The sequence below is a fragment of the Miscanthus floridulus genome, chromosome 18, assembly GCF_019320115.1.
Source record: "Miscanthus floridulus cultivar M001 chromosome 18, ASM1932011v1, whole genome shotgun sequence".
NCBI classification, from domain to species: domain Eukaryota; kingdom Viridiplantae; phylum Streptophyta; class Magnoliopsida; order Poales; family Poaceae; genus Miscanthus; species Miscanthus floridulus.
This window is the reverse complement of record NC_089597.1, coordinates 7,052,916-7,067,190: the sequence shown is the minus strand read 5'-3', so window position 1 is coordinate 7,067,190 and position 14,275 is coordinate 7,052,916.

Genomic DNA, 14,275 nt, shown 5'->3' with positions numbered 1-14,275 from the left:
CCTCCATCTCTGATAGAAGGAGGTCCCAAATATCGAACACAGTCTGCTGTATCAGGGCATTAAGGAGCCAGAGCTATAGGTGAGTCAGACCCTCTCTGTATCCCAACCTAGGAAGAAGTGTCCTCCTGATAATGGCCTCTAGCACATGAGCTGTAGGAGTAAGGTCACTAGGGTTCCTCCTCGACCTCTCACCAAAGGGCTCCTTGAAGCAATGGCGCACAATATCTATAGGGGCACCATACCATCATGTGGGCACCTGGGAGGCTCCTGCTGTCCATAACATACCTCATGCAATCTGACAGGCTGCTCCTGTAGCCTCAGTATCTCCCTAGCCCTAAAACTCATCACCCTGTAGTCTCTGCCGTTGAATGCAAAGTGTATGAAGTTATGATGCAGGTCAACATAGAGCGAAGCATAAAACTGCTGAACCCAAGATGGTACATACAGTCCAGTCCAGCCAATCAGATCTATCAGCCCTAGCAAATATGAAAAGTAGGGGCAGATATGCTCTCTAGCTGCTACCACAATAGACTCTATACTACATACCCGCTGAGATCTAAACACTACCCCACTGTTGAGATAAGCATTGTAGAAATCCTCCTAGAGCGGTGTATAGAAACCCTCTGCTGCTCTCTCATCCCTCCTCGGAGGGAATCACACCTCAAACTCAACAAATCTCAGCTACCGAACCTTCCTAGCCGTGGTGGCCCTTAAGTCAAGATATACCACTAGAGGCAGACCCTGTGGTCTAGGCGGTGGGCGTGAACCCCTATGCTGTGTAGCTGGCCTCGGTGGAACTATAGCACTGGTACGACCAGAGCGGCGTAGTTGGGTGCCTGCTCGGTCTCCTTGGCCTGCTGGCCCTCCTGAGTCTCCTGAGCTGGCTGAGTCTCTGCTGGTGGGGGCTACTGTTATGGCTCCTGCTGGGACTCCCCCTGAGGCTGAGGCTCCTCAATATCCAGACAATGTCCTGCCATTATGACAGTCCCAGGTGGACCACCATGATGACACTCAGCCTCCTCAACTGCTGCCCTCTGTGCTGGTGTAAGCTGCTGATCTATAATGACCACACCACTACGAGCACCTCCTCGCTTGGCACACTCTACGGCCTTAGCAACTGCTGCTGCTCTTGCTGTCTCTGTGTCAGGGTACTTATGCTTCTTAGATGTAATCTGCTTCGTCGCCTTGCCTTTCGGTCCTATAGGCTGGCGAGGCGGGGGCCTCCGATCGTCATCTCCTGGACCACCACCAACATTCTTGGTGCGAGACATCTGATCTGATAAGAAGATGAACTACCGCTGACTAAGATCAACTATCAAACTAACACTCCCGAGGCTTGGCCTCGATCTGTACTCGCGAGCTTGGCCCCGAGTTGTTTGACAACTGCCACAGGAACCACAACGGCACCGACTTGCTACACAATGGAATAGATGGATATACAAGTAAATACGATATATCTAAAAGATACGAAAATCCTAGGAAGCAAGCAATGTAGGTACGAAATTGAGGTGACGGGCTTTCTACCTAACGAACCGGTGATCCGAGAGAAGAAGAGACCAGTCACGTGGGGGAAACCACAGAACCGCTAGGGTTAGGGTTAGCGAAGCACTTCGATGAATTGGTGGCCCAACGAGGAGGCAGGGCTAGGGCACGGTAGGTACGAGCTTGGATGGCGCAACCATGGTAGCGGAGGCTAGGTAGGGCATGGGAACTATGGCTGCGGTGGCGCTTGAAGGCTAGCCCGAGCACTACTGGCACGGTAGATCGGCGCGGTGGAGCTGGCTCGCTGGCTAGCGGTGCTGGGCGCACGGGCTCGGCTACGGCGGCACTCGGTCGTGGGAGGCGTGTGGCTACGGTGGCGTGAGGTCATAGAGCAGGGGCGAGCACGGGGCAACCAGCGGTGGTGCTTGGCGGCGGCTGGCATGGAGGAGCTACGGCGGTGCTGGCTAGGGCTCGGTCACGATAGATGCGGGGCTAGGTACGGCACTAGCGGTTATATGGATCCCCAATGCGACAGAATAGGAAACAGAAGAAGAGTCCTGATGCCGCACGAGATCCACTGACCGGACGCTCCGGTGGTAGCGACCGGACGCTACCACCCAGCATTCGGTCGATTCTAGAGAGGTCCAATTCCTCTAGAATCATGACCGGACATGTCCGGTGGTCCATGACTGGACGCAGGCAGGGTCTGGTCAGCTTAGCCTATTTCTCCTTCAAACGACCAGACGCTGGACCCCTTCCTGACCAGACGCACAAGCGCAGTGTCCGGTCACTCCTTCAGCTTCTGTTTACCTCATGTGAACTGACCGAACGCTGGACAACAGCGTTCGGTGCAGCGTTCGGTGGTCCTTTTCCAGCAAATCTCTAATGTTCCTTCGCGCTGCCTGTTCCCAATCAAGTCCCAACTTGAATAAGATCCAAATAAGCACCAATTGGGACTGATGTGAGTGACCTCTCTGAAACCCTCATATTTTTCAAAATATTTTGCCTTAGACTATAATTCTTTTTAAGAAAATAGGCAATAAGAGGGCAAATGGAACAAAACGACAAAACAACATCCATGCATATGCAATACTTTGTAAGTAAATCTAGTTGCTTGTCAAGTTTGATCCAAGGTTAAGCTTTTTCACACGCTTTTCGGCGGTTATCTTAACCATGTTAGACAAGCCCTATATGCATTGCCAAAAATTAAACATGTTGTATATTACAATGAATGCAAGGGACAATACAAGCTCAATTTTTAGTGAAGTTGCTAAAGTCAAGTACATTGAGCTCATTCCGTAATCTACAAAATATAGCCTCATCTAGCGGTTTAGTGAAGATATCCGCTAATTGATCTTTGGTTCTTACACCTTCTAGTGATATTTTATTTTTAGCAACATGATCTCTTAGAAAGTGATGGTGGATATCTATGTGCTTGGTGCGAGAGTGTTGAACCGGATTATTTGCAAGTTTTATCGTACTTTCATTGTCGCACAAAAGAGGTACCTTTTCTAGAACTACACCATAGTCTAGCAAAGTTTGTTTCATGTATAAAATTTGTGCACAACAAGCACCCACGGCAATGTATTCCGCTTTGGCGGTGGACAAAGCCACACTATTTTGTTTCTTAGAGGACCAAGACACAAGTGATCTACCAAGCAAATGGCACCCTCCGGATGTGCTCTTTCTATCAACTTTGCAACCGGCATAATCTGAATCGGAATAGCCAACTAGTTCAAATATTGCTCCTTTGGGATACCAAAGGCCAATGCTTGGTATGTGCTTAAAATACCTAAGGATTCTTTTTATGGCAATTAAATGTGTTTCCTTAGGATTAACTTGAAATCTAGCACACATACACACACTAAATATGATGTCGGGCCTAGATACGGTCAAATATAACAAGCTACCAATCATGGAATGGTAGAGAGTTTGATCAATTGGGTTACCTCCCTCATCTAGGTCGAGATGTCCATTGGTAGGCATTGGTGTCTTGATTGGCTTACATTCATCCATCTTGAATCTCTTGAGAAGATCTTTTGTGTATTTCTCTTGAGAGATGAAGATGCCTTCTTTCATTTGCTTGACTTGAAAACCAAGAAAGAATGTAAGCTCACCAATCATGGACATCTCAAACTCCTTCGATATCAATTCACCAAATTCTTTGCATGAGTCTTCATTTGATGATCCAAAGATAATATCATCAACATATACTTGACAAATGAAGATATGCCCATCAAGCTTTTTGGTGAATAGTATGGTGTCGACCTTCCCAATGGTGAAGCCCTTCTCAATGAGGAAGTCCCGAAAGTGCTCATACCAAGCTCTTGGGGCTTGCTTAAGCCCATATAGTGCCTTGGACAACAGATGGCTTCTAATCTTGCAACCGGTGCAAAGGTCTCCAAAATCCAAACCTTTAACTTGAGAGAACCCCTTTGCAACTAGTCTTGCCTTATTTCTCACAACAACACCTTGATCATCTTGCTTGTTGCGGAATACCCACTTTGTTCTAATGACTCTTGCACCTTTTGGTCGCTCTTCAAGAGTCCAAACTTCATTGCGAGTGAAGTTGTTCAACTCTTCATGCATGGCATTGATCCAATCCGGATCTTTAAGAGCTTCTTCTACCTTGGTAGGCTCATAGCAAGAGATAAAAGAGTGATGAGCAATAAATGAAGTAAGTTTTTGAGATCGAGTCATTACACCCATTGATGGACTCCCTATGATGAGATCTTGTGGATGATCTTGTAGGAGAGGTGTATTTCTTCTATTGACCACTTGAGGAGGAGGTTGTGGAGCATCAACATCTTGTGCTTATACCACCATTTGCTCATGGGAGATATGAGTATCTTCATTTTCTACTCTCCCATTTTTTTCACCATCTTGTGGCACACTTGATGAAGAAAGTTGATTAATGACTTGTACATCATCTTTATCATCTTTTGGCTTGATGTCTCCCACTGGAATATTCTTTATAGCCTCCCTCAATGGTTCATCACCTACATCATCAAGATTCTCATGTGCTCCTTGGGAGCCGTTAGATTTATCAAATTCCACATCATATGTTTCTTCAACCAAGCCGGTGGCATGATTAAATACTCTATATACTTTGGACTTTGATGAGTAACCAACAAGAAAATCAATATCACAACATCTTTGGAACTTCCCTAGGTGTTGCCGCTTCTTGTAGATGTAGCATTTGCAACCAAACACCCTAAAGAAGGAGACGTTCGGCTTCTTCCCATTGAGCAACTCATAAGGTGTCTTGCCAAGGAACTTTTAAAGGAATATGCGGTTTGATGCATAACATGTGGTGTTGATTGCTTCCGCCCATAGAGCTTCAGGGGTGTTGTACTCATCTAGCATTGTCCTTGCAAGAGTGATCAAAGTCTGGTTCTTCCTCTCAACTACACCATTTTGTTGAGGAGTATAAGTTGCGGAGACTTCATGCTTGATCCCAACTTCATCACAATAAGCTTCAATGTTTGTATTGTCAAATTCTTTTCCATTGTCACTTCTTATCTTCTTGAGCTTCACTTTAAATTCATTTTGAGCTCTCTTGGCAAACTTCTTGAAGCAAGATGCAACTTCAGATTTGTCATGAAGGAAGAATACCCATGTATACCTTGAATAGTCATCAACGATCATAAGACAATAGAGATTCCCTCCCAAACTCTTGTATGTTGTTGGTCTAAATAAATCCATGTGTAGGAGTTCTAGCACTCTTGTGGTTGACATGAAAGCTTTGGTTGGATGAGTATTTGCAACTTGCTTGTCGGCTTGATATGCACTACAAAGCTTGTCCTTTTCAAACTTTACATCCTTCAACCCTATCACCAAATCATTCTTCATAAGCTTCTTGAGTGAGCTCATACCAATGTGAGCAAGTCTTTTATGCCATAGCCACCCAAGTGTTGTTTTGGTGAATAGGCAAGTCTTCAAATTTGTATCTTCGGAGGTGAAGTCCACTAGATATAAGTTGTTATATCTAAATCCATTGAATATCACTTGATTGTCATCTACCTTGGATACAACAACCTCCTTCTCGGTGAACAAGCATTGGAAGCCAAGATCACACAATTGTCCAACGGATAGCAAGTTAAAGCTCAATGAAGCAACATATAGCACATTGGAGATGGAATGATCATTTAAAATTGCCACTTTGCCCAATCCTTTAACCTTGCCCTTTGAATTATCTTCAAATGTTATTTTTTCTTGTCCATCTACCTCTTCATCTAGTGATGTGAACATACGAGGATCACCAGTTATATGTTGAGTGCAACCACTATCAATAACCCAATGACTTCCACCGGTCTTGTAGTTCACCTACACACAAGAGATTCAAGCTTTAGGAATCCAAACTTATTGAGGGCCCTTCACCTTCTCAACAAGTGACTTAGCCACCCAAATCTTCTTAGGCCTATTCTTGTTAGAGGGTCCTAAGAACATGACTTTCATCTTTCTACTAGAATCCTTTCTAAGCATGTAGTGAGCATTAAAAGCAAAGGGTCTAGCATGCTTGGACAAGGGTTGTGGCGGTGGAGTTTGGCACTCATGAGAAAAGTGACCTTCTTGTCCACACTCAAAACATCTCTTTGGCTTTGGCTTTGGCTTTGATTGTTGTTGTTGAACTTGAGCCTTCTTCTTCTCTATACTTGCCACATATCCAATGCCACTTCTATCTATCTTCATGACGGTGTTCATGAGTAGCTCACTTTGAAGGTGCTTGCCTCTAGCAAACTTGCTCAACCCAATCTTGAGATGCTCTTTCTTCAACTTGAGCTTCTTATTTTCTTCCTTTAGAGCATCATCTTTCTTCTCTTCCTTGAGCTTCTTGTTTTCTTCTTTGAGCTTCTCATTCTCAAGGATCAACTCTTTGTCATGATCAAGAGTTTCTAGCACAATAGTGTTGTGGCTTTTCATCTCTTCAAGATCTTTCATGAGCTTCTCATTATCACTCTTGAGCTTGACATACTCATCATAGTTATTGCACTCAACCACTTGCTTGCCTTTGCTACTAGATCCTTGCTCAATGCTCTCATCAATTAAATCATCACATGAAGTAGCTATATCAATCTTAACAACATGGTTAGTAGCATCATGTGACTCATTTGGTAAAAATTCTTGAGCAATAACAAGAGTATCATAATTGATCTTTAGAGTTGTATATTCATCTTTTAGCTTGTTGTGACTAGTGATGAGCTCATTGTGCACCCACTCAAGTTTATTATGTTTATCTTTAAGCTCTTTTTTAGAAGATTTGAGCTCCTTGAGTTTGGATGATATAGCATCATTTGTTTCTTTAAGCTCATCATTAGTCTTTTCCAATATATCACATTTAGCTAAGAGTAAATCATTTTTAGCATCAAGCTTTTTATTTTTAGCTCTACTCTTTCTAATAATCTTAGTGTATTTTCTTAGTATTTTGACAAGATCATCATATAAAGGTGAATCATCATCATCGCTATCGCTATCACCATCACTAGCTTGCTCATCATCACTACTATCATCATTATTAGTTACCTTATGTTCACCCTTGGCCATAAGGCATAGATGTGTAGAGGATGATGGCGATGGTGGCGGTGAAGATAGAAGATCAATGGCAATGACGGCCACCTTCTCATTGTCACTATCATCATCCGATGATCCACTAGATGAATCAATGTCAGTGACCCAATCACCGACGATGTAGGCCTTTCCACTCTTCTTCTTGTAGAAGTCCCTTTTTAGCCATCTCTCTTCTTGTATGGCTTGTTCTTTTTCTTCTCATATTCATCTTCATTGCTTGAGTTATCTTTTTTGCCCTTGTTCTTGTTCTTGAACTTATCTTTCTTGGGCTTTGTGCATTGACGAGCTAGATGGCCAAGTTCTCCACAATTATAGCAATCCATCTCGGAGATTGGCTTTCTTCTTGAGCTTATGAAGAACTTCTTCTTCTTGTCATCGAACTTGATGCCACTCTTGTTGAGCTTCTTTAGCATCTTGGAGGTCTTCTTCACCATGAGAGCAAGACTTTCATCATCATCTTCTTCATCACTTGAGCTCTTATACTCAAGTCTTACTTTGCCCTTATCTTGGTTAGCTTTGAATGCTAAGTCCTCTTTCTTCTTTGTAGAGGATGAGCCATCTTGTGGCATGATGTGCATGTATATCTCATGAGCATTGATCTTTCCCAAGATTTATGTCGGTGTAGCGGCCGAAAGATCACCTTGATGTAGCACGGTCACAATGTGCCCATATTTGTCAATGAGGAGGACACTCAAGATCTTTCTCACAACATCGGATGGTAACATTTGAATAAGTCCAAGCCCATTGACTTCCTCTACAAGAACATTTAAACGTGAATACATCTTATTAGCACTTCCTTTGGAAAGCATCTCAAATGAATTTAGCTTTTTAATTACAAGATGATAGCGTTCCTCACGCTCACTCTTGGTTCCCTCATGGAGCGCATAAACATCCGACCATAGTGCATGGGCGTTTTTGTGGTTCCTTACATGATTGAAGACATCTTTGCAAATGCCTCTAAAGATGGTGTTTCGAGCCTTTGCATTCCATTTTTCATAATTAACCTCATCGCTTTGTAAGTTAGTAGCATCCCGAGGTTTTGGGAAGCCTTGTGAGACGGCTCTAAGAATACCAACGTCTAGAGCTTCTAAGTACGCCTCCATGCGGATTTTCCAATATGGAAAGTCATCTTCCTCAAAGATAGGAGGAGGTCCGTCCCCGTGAGATATCTTGCTCAAAGCAATTAAGCTTAAAACATGAGCATGAGGCTCTGATACTAATTGAAAGGATCAAGATGCCCAAGAGGGGAGGTGAATTGGGCTAATTCTAAATTTTCTTGCAATAATCAAATCCTACGGTTAGCCCAATTAACCCCTTGTGTCTAGAAAAGTGTTTCTATTAATCTAACGCACAACGGACTTACAACCTATGTTCCAAACTTACTCTAGCATGGCAATTCTATGAATGTAAGAACAAGTATTGAATTTCTCAAAGTAAATGCTCAAAGTAAATGGAGAGAAAGGAACACAGCGATGTTTTGCTGAGGTATCGGAGAGTCGCTACTCTCCACTAGTCCTCGTTGGAGCACCCGCACAAGGGTGTAGCTCCCCCTTGATCCACGCAAGGATCAAGTGCTCTCTACGGGTTGATTCTTCGACACTCCATCGTGGCGAATCACCCAAAGCCGCTCACAACTTGAGTTGGGTCACCCACAAGCTCCGTCGGGTGATCACCAAGCTCCCAATCACCACCAAGCCGTCTAGGTGATGGCGATCACCAAGAGTAACAAGTACGAAGTCTCACTTGACCACGCGAAGCCTAATGAGAAGATGGATGCACACTTTGCTACTCTTGATTCACTAATGAGGCTACTCTCTTGGATTCTCAAATCTCAATCACTTCACTAGGACATTGCTCTTCTTGGCACTCACAAATGTGTTTCTTAGCTGTTGGAATGAGCAAAAGTCACTCCACACACGAGTGGAGCTTCTATTTATAAGGCAGCCTGAAAAATGAACCGTTATGAGCTTCTGCGGGGTGATCGGACGCTCCGGTCATGTTGACCGGACGCTTTAGTCAGTTCAACCCACAAACTAGTGATAACATGTTGATCGGACGCTGGCAGGGTCCGATCATCACTGACCGGACGTGTCCGGTCGCATTAAGCCCTCACTGGATGCTTACTGTACTCAACCGGACGCTGAACCCCTAGGGTCCGGTCAGTACTGACCGGATGCGTCCGGTCGCAGATTCTCTTCTCTAGAACCTTACTGGAGTTGACCGAACACTGCCTCTCAGCATTCGGTCACTTGACCACTCTAGCGTCCGGTCGCACCGAACGCAATCTGCTTGATCAAATGAACTGACCGGACCCTGCGGCCAGCGTTCGGTCGCACCGGAGCCAGCGTCCAGTCAATATTTGACCCTCTATTCACTTCCAACTCTCGATCATATGTGAATGAAGTTTGCTCCAAAAGATCTTAGGCATTCGTAGGAGCTACCTAGTGCTAGTTTTAACAAGTGTGCACCACACCTAACTCACTAGACTCACTAGGTTAAGCTACCCGTCCATACCCCTCTTAATAGTACGGCCAAAGGAAAAACAAAGTCCTAAACTACTCTAAGTGTCTCTCCAACTCCAATCGACACTTAGAACTAGTCATCCTTAACTTTTTCATCCATCCTTTGAAAATCGAAACGATTTCCATCATAGGGGCATGACCACCTCGATTGCCCAATCGATCTCCATTACCATGACCTAACTTAATTGCCTCTACAAAACACACGTTAGTCATAGTGATCTTGTATTGTCATTAATCACCGAAACCCAACAAGGGACCTAGATGCTTTCAGGCTTAGTGGTGTGACTCATTGTATCAAAGGGCAAAACTGGGATTATGTAATAGCCCTGTTAAATAGGATGAGGGAGCACCCATCTCCCACACCTCTTTCATTTTTCCTTTCTTCTTCCTTCCCTTAGCCCCCCTTAGGGTTCTTGTAAGAGAAGTCCACAATTTGAGTGAATTGTGTAAGAACTCAAGATCGTAGCGGGAATGGTGGCCCTTACCACCTCGTGTCCTCCGGGATTTGATCTGTGAGCCTTGTGTCTTGTGTTCTTCATGTTCTTCGCGAGTTCCTTTTCCCCCTTTTTTTGCGTGGCTCGATTCATCATTTTGAGACCATTTTGATTCGTTCCTTTCGCTCTGAGATGGTATATGACGTGAGTTGAGCCTTTCCACCGAAGGAAATCAATCAATTCCTCACAAGATCACAGATCGGGACGTTTCAAATTTTGGGGAGAAAACTTGACCTAGCTCGGATTTTCTTTGATTCATGGAGTTTAAGTTTGTCTTAGGCCATGATCCTTTGGAGGTAGCCTTCCTACTCCTGGTGAATCCCTGTGCAAATTTGCAAGTCGATCCGAGTTGATTTGGTTGAGTTTTGGTCTTGAAATCAATTTTTTCTGAAGTCTGCTCGTGCATCTCGAACATGTCCAATAGTCACCTCGTACATGTCTGGTAGATGAACTTTTGAGTTTTGAGCTGAGATTTTGCAGAGACCTACCCAAAGGTGTCTAGAGGTTGTGCTTAAAATTTCATGTCTTTTGGACACTGTTTGGTAGACCTTCTGATTCTTCTCCCATAGTAGCTCTGTGTTGTTCACTGCATCTTGGACATGTCCGGTAGGAGCTGCGGGTCTGAGTTTTGTTCTGGTTCTCTATAGCTTCTCGGGGTAGGACTACCATACATGTCCGGTAGGAGGACTTGAACGCTGAATCTTGCTGTTCGTTTCTCGATCGTTTGAGCTCCGTTTTGAGTCCCGTCTTTTGCGTTGGCTTTGTGATGTCCTACTGTGTTTCTAGGGAACATCCATCCACTCATTTGGGCCGTGGACATCACGGTGGTTGCTTTGCTCTTGGGTAGTGATTTTGGCACATCGGCTTAAAGTTTCAAAAGAAATTTAAGGCTCCCATTCACCCCCCTCTGGTTGCCGTTTTTGGTCCTTCAATTGGTATCAGAGACAGTTAAGGATCATTCCACCTTAATCGTTCTATGGTCCGCGAAGGTGACATGGAGCGTGGTTCTGGCAAACCACCTTTCTTTGATGGGTCAAACTAACCCTATTGGAAGATATGCATGTCCGCGCATCTTCAGGGGATTGATTGGCTTGTCTGGGAGATTTGCGAGGATGCTACTTTTGTTGTGCCTAAGCCTCAAGCTCATACCACTCAGGAATAGAAGGATCGGCACAACGCAAATAGCAGAGCTTGCGCGGCTCTTTTCTTGAGTCTTTCGCTTCAAGAGTTCATGAGAGTCTCTGATTGTACTACAACTCGGGAGATCTGTGTGAGGCTTCAGAGCTATCACGAGGGGACCGCATAGGTCAAAACCAGACTCTACAAGACGTATAAGTGGGAGTACGAGAACTTTTCCTAGCTTGATGGCGAGTCCATCGATGCCTCTTCAGCAAGCTTAAGTCCACCGAGATCGATTACCAGACCCAAGCCAAGCTCAAGAATCCCTCTGCACCGACTATAGCTTGACTATGGCTTTGAGCTGAGCACATCAATTAGAAAATGAACAGTTCAAATCCTTCCTTGTAGTATCATTTTGATATAAAATGAGTTTAGCGACAAAAGGAAGTTGCATACGAACCAAAAGATAAGAAAACATACGAGCATGACTTGCAGAAGTATTGCTAATAAAGGACTTTGTTGAGTTCTTGAAGTGGGATGAGGAAAGTGTACTCCCATACGAATTAAGAAATAATTTTGTTTGCATGACATAATCATATGAATGAAGTAAGTCATAAGTGTCTCCTCGTTCACAGGAGTTCTGAATGGTTTTCAAAATTATGGCAGTAAAGTTTATGCCATATTTCGAGGGAGAGAATTGTAAGATCAATTAAGAGTGAGATAAAGATCAATTAAGAAAGATAAGATAAAGATCAATTAAGAAAGATAAGATAAAGATCAATTAAGAAAGATATTCTCCATTAAGAGTGAGATAAAGATCAATTAAGATGAATGTGACCGTCGGAGGAGAACAACGGTCATAATAACGATACCCCTAAGCAGAGATATAGTTAAATTCCTAGACCTTTTATAGTTCTGATAGGAAGATAGTGTAGTCAGCCAAAATTCATACTGGATGAGGCTCAAAGATATTAAGACGGTGCTTAAAGCGCCATATAAAGTTTTAACAGATTAAACCCAAATAAGAAATTTGAAGATACACTATCTTTATAGAAGATGGGATAATCTGGGGGAGCATGGTATGTAGAGACCTAAGACTTGAAGAGAAGAGGAATTGCATGCCCACTTCAGTGATTCAAGAGCAACAAATTTCTCAATACCTATTGATGTTGTATGACTTATACAACACCTGTTGTTAGCTCTTCAAAGAAGATGAATAATGTAAACAAGAATCTTATTATATAGGAGCCTATAGAATCAATTGTCTCTTGGCAATAAAGAGCAACAACAGCCCCATATGAAAGAAGTGCCAGTAGCTGAGGCTCCAGAAGGTCTCAAAGAATTAGGAAACCAGCTATGGAAGATGAAATGAAATCGATGAATACCAACAATGTTTGGGACTTAGAAGAAATTCCTAATGGAACCAAAACAGTAGGCTGTAAATGGGTCTACAAGACAAAATGTGACTCCAAAGGGAATGTGGAAAGATATAAAGCACGACTTGTAGCAAAAGGCTTTACGTAAAGAGAAGGATTATGTTACAATGAGAGTTTTTTCTCCAGTCTCATGCAAGGATTCTTTTAGAATCATAATGGCATTAATGGCACATTACGATTTAGAGTTACATAAGATGGATGTAAAGACGACATTTCTCAACGGGGATTTGTATGAAAACGTTTACATGGCACAACCCAAAGGTTTTGTCATGCAAGAAAAAGAACGTATGGGATGCCGCCTGCAGAAATCCATTTATGGGTTATAACAAGCCTCTAGACTGTAGTATTTAAAGTTGAAGAAACAATTAGAAAGTTTGGGTTTAAAAAGAATAAGAAGGATAATATCATTTATGCAAAGTTCAAGAATGGAAAATTCATTTTTCTCATCTTGTGTATAGATGACATCCTACTCACTGGCAGTGATGTTAATATGTCATTGGAGAAGAAATTCTTGTCCTCAAGTTTCAATATGAATGATCTTGGTAAAGCGCCATTGGTTCTAGGAATTGAAATTCACCTAGACAGAAGAAAAGGGGTATTAGGCCTATAGTAAAGGCATACTTAGAAAAGATTCTAAAGAAATAAAGTATGCATGCGAGTAAATCTATGCCTGCTCCTATAGTCAAGGGTAATAGATTTGGAAACTTTTAGTATTCCCAGAACCAATATGAGATCGATCAAATGAACATGGTTCCACATGCTTCAATTGTTGGAAGCTCAATGAGTGCGCAAGTAAGAACTTATCCTGACGTATTTCACGTATCCGAGATGTTTTGGCAGAAGTCCATTCTAGATATAGATCACTGGAATGGAGTTAAGAATGTCTTGTAATTTTGCAAAGTATTATAGGCCTCATGTTGAGTAAGAAAGAACTAGTACTCTCAAATAATTGTGGGTACAAAGACTAAATTTCGACGAGATGTGTAGTGAAATCCACAGTAGTTGCTAACACTTGCTGTTCGAGTTTTATTGTGGAAAAGCTCTAAAGAAATAGTTTTGATATCACCAGTGATGTAAAGCTATAATATGGCATGTTATGAGGCTACGGAACAGGCAAAATGGTTAAGAGAACTTGTACCCGGAATTGATAATGGTAGAAAGCAGTAATAACCATTCAAGTAGTTCACTCCTATGACAACAGGTCATGTGTGCTGCCAAATACATTGACATTAAGTTATACATTGTAAAAGAGAAAATCTAGAATCATATTGAAAGTATTAAGCATATAAGTATCAAACAAGTGCTTGCAGATCCGCTTACTAAAGACTTACCACCCAGTGCGTTCAGAGAACACACAATCGACATGGGTTTATGGTACAACCTATGATTCTAGATACTTAGGGCCCAGAATAAGCTGAGAATACATTTCAAAATAGAAAGGTGTATTGTAGTTGTTAATCTGACGGTACTAACTGTCATGACGAGTCACGCTCTATACACTGATCTATAATGAAATGGGTACCAAGTTAAGTGTTAAGTTTAAGTATGAGGTGAGATCAAGGGGAAGATTGTTAGTGTTGATCTCATCCGACTCGGCCCAACGGTCGAGTCGGGCCTTGATCCAGCGTCCTAATCGGGGGCGTCCAACCAAACT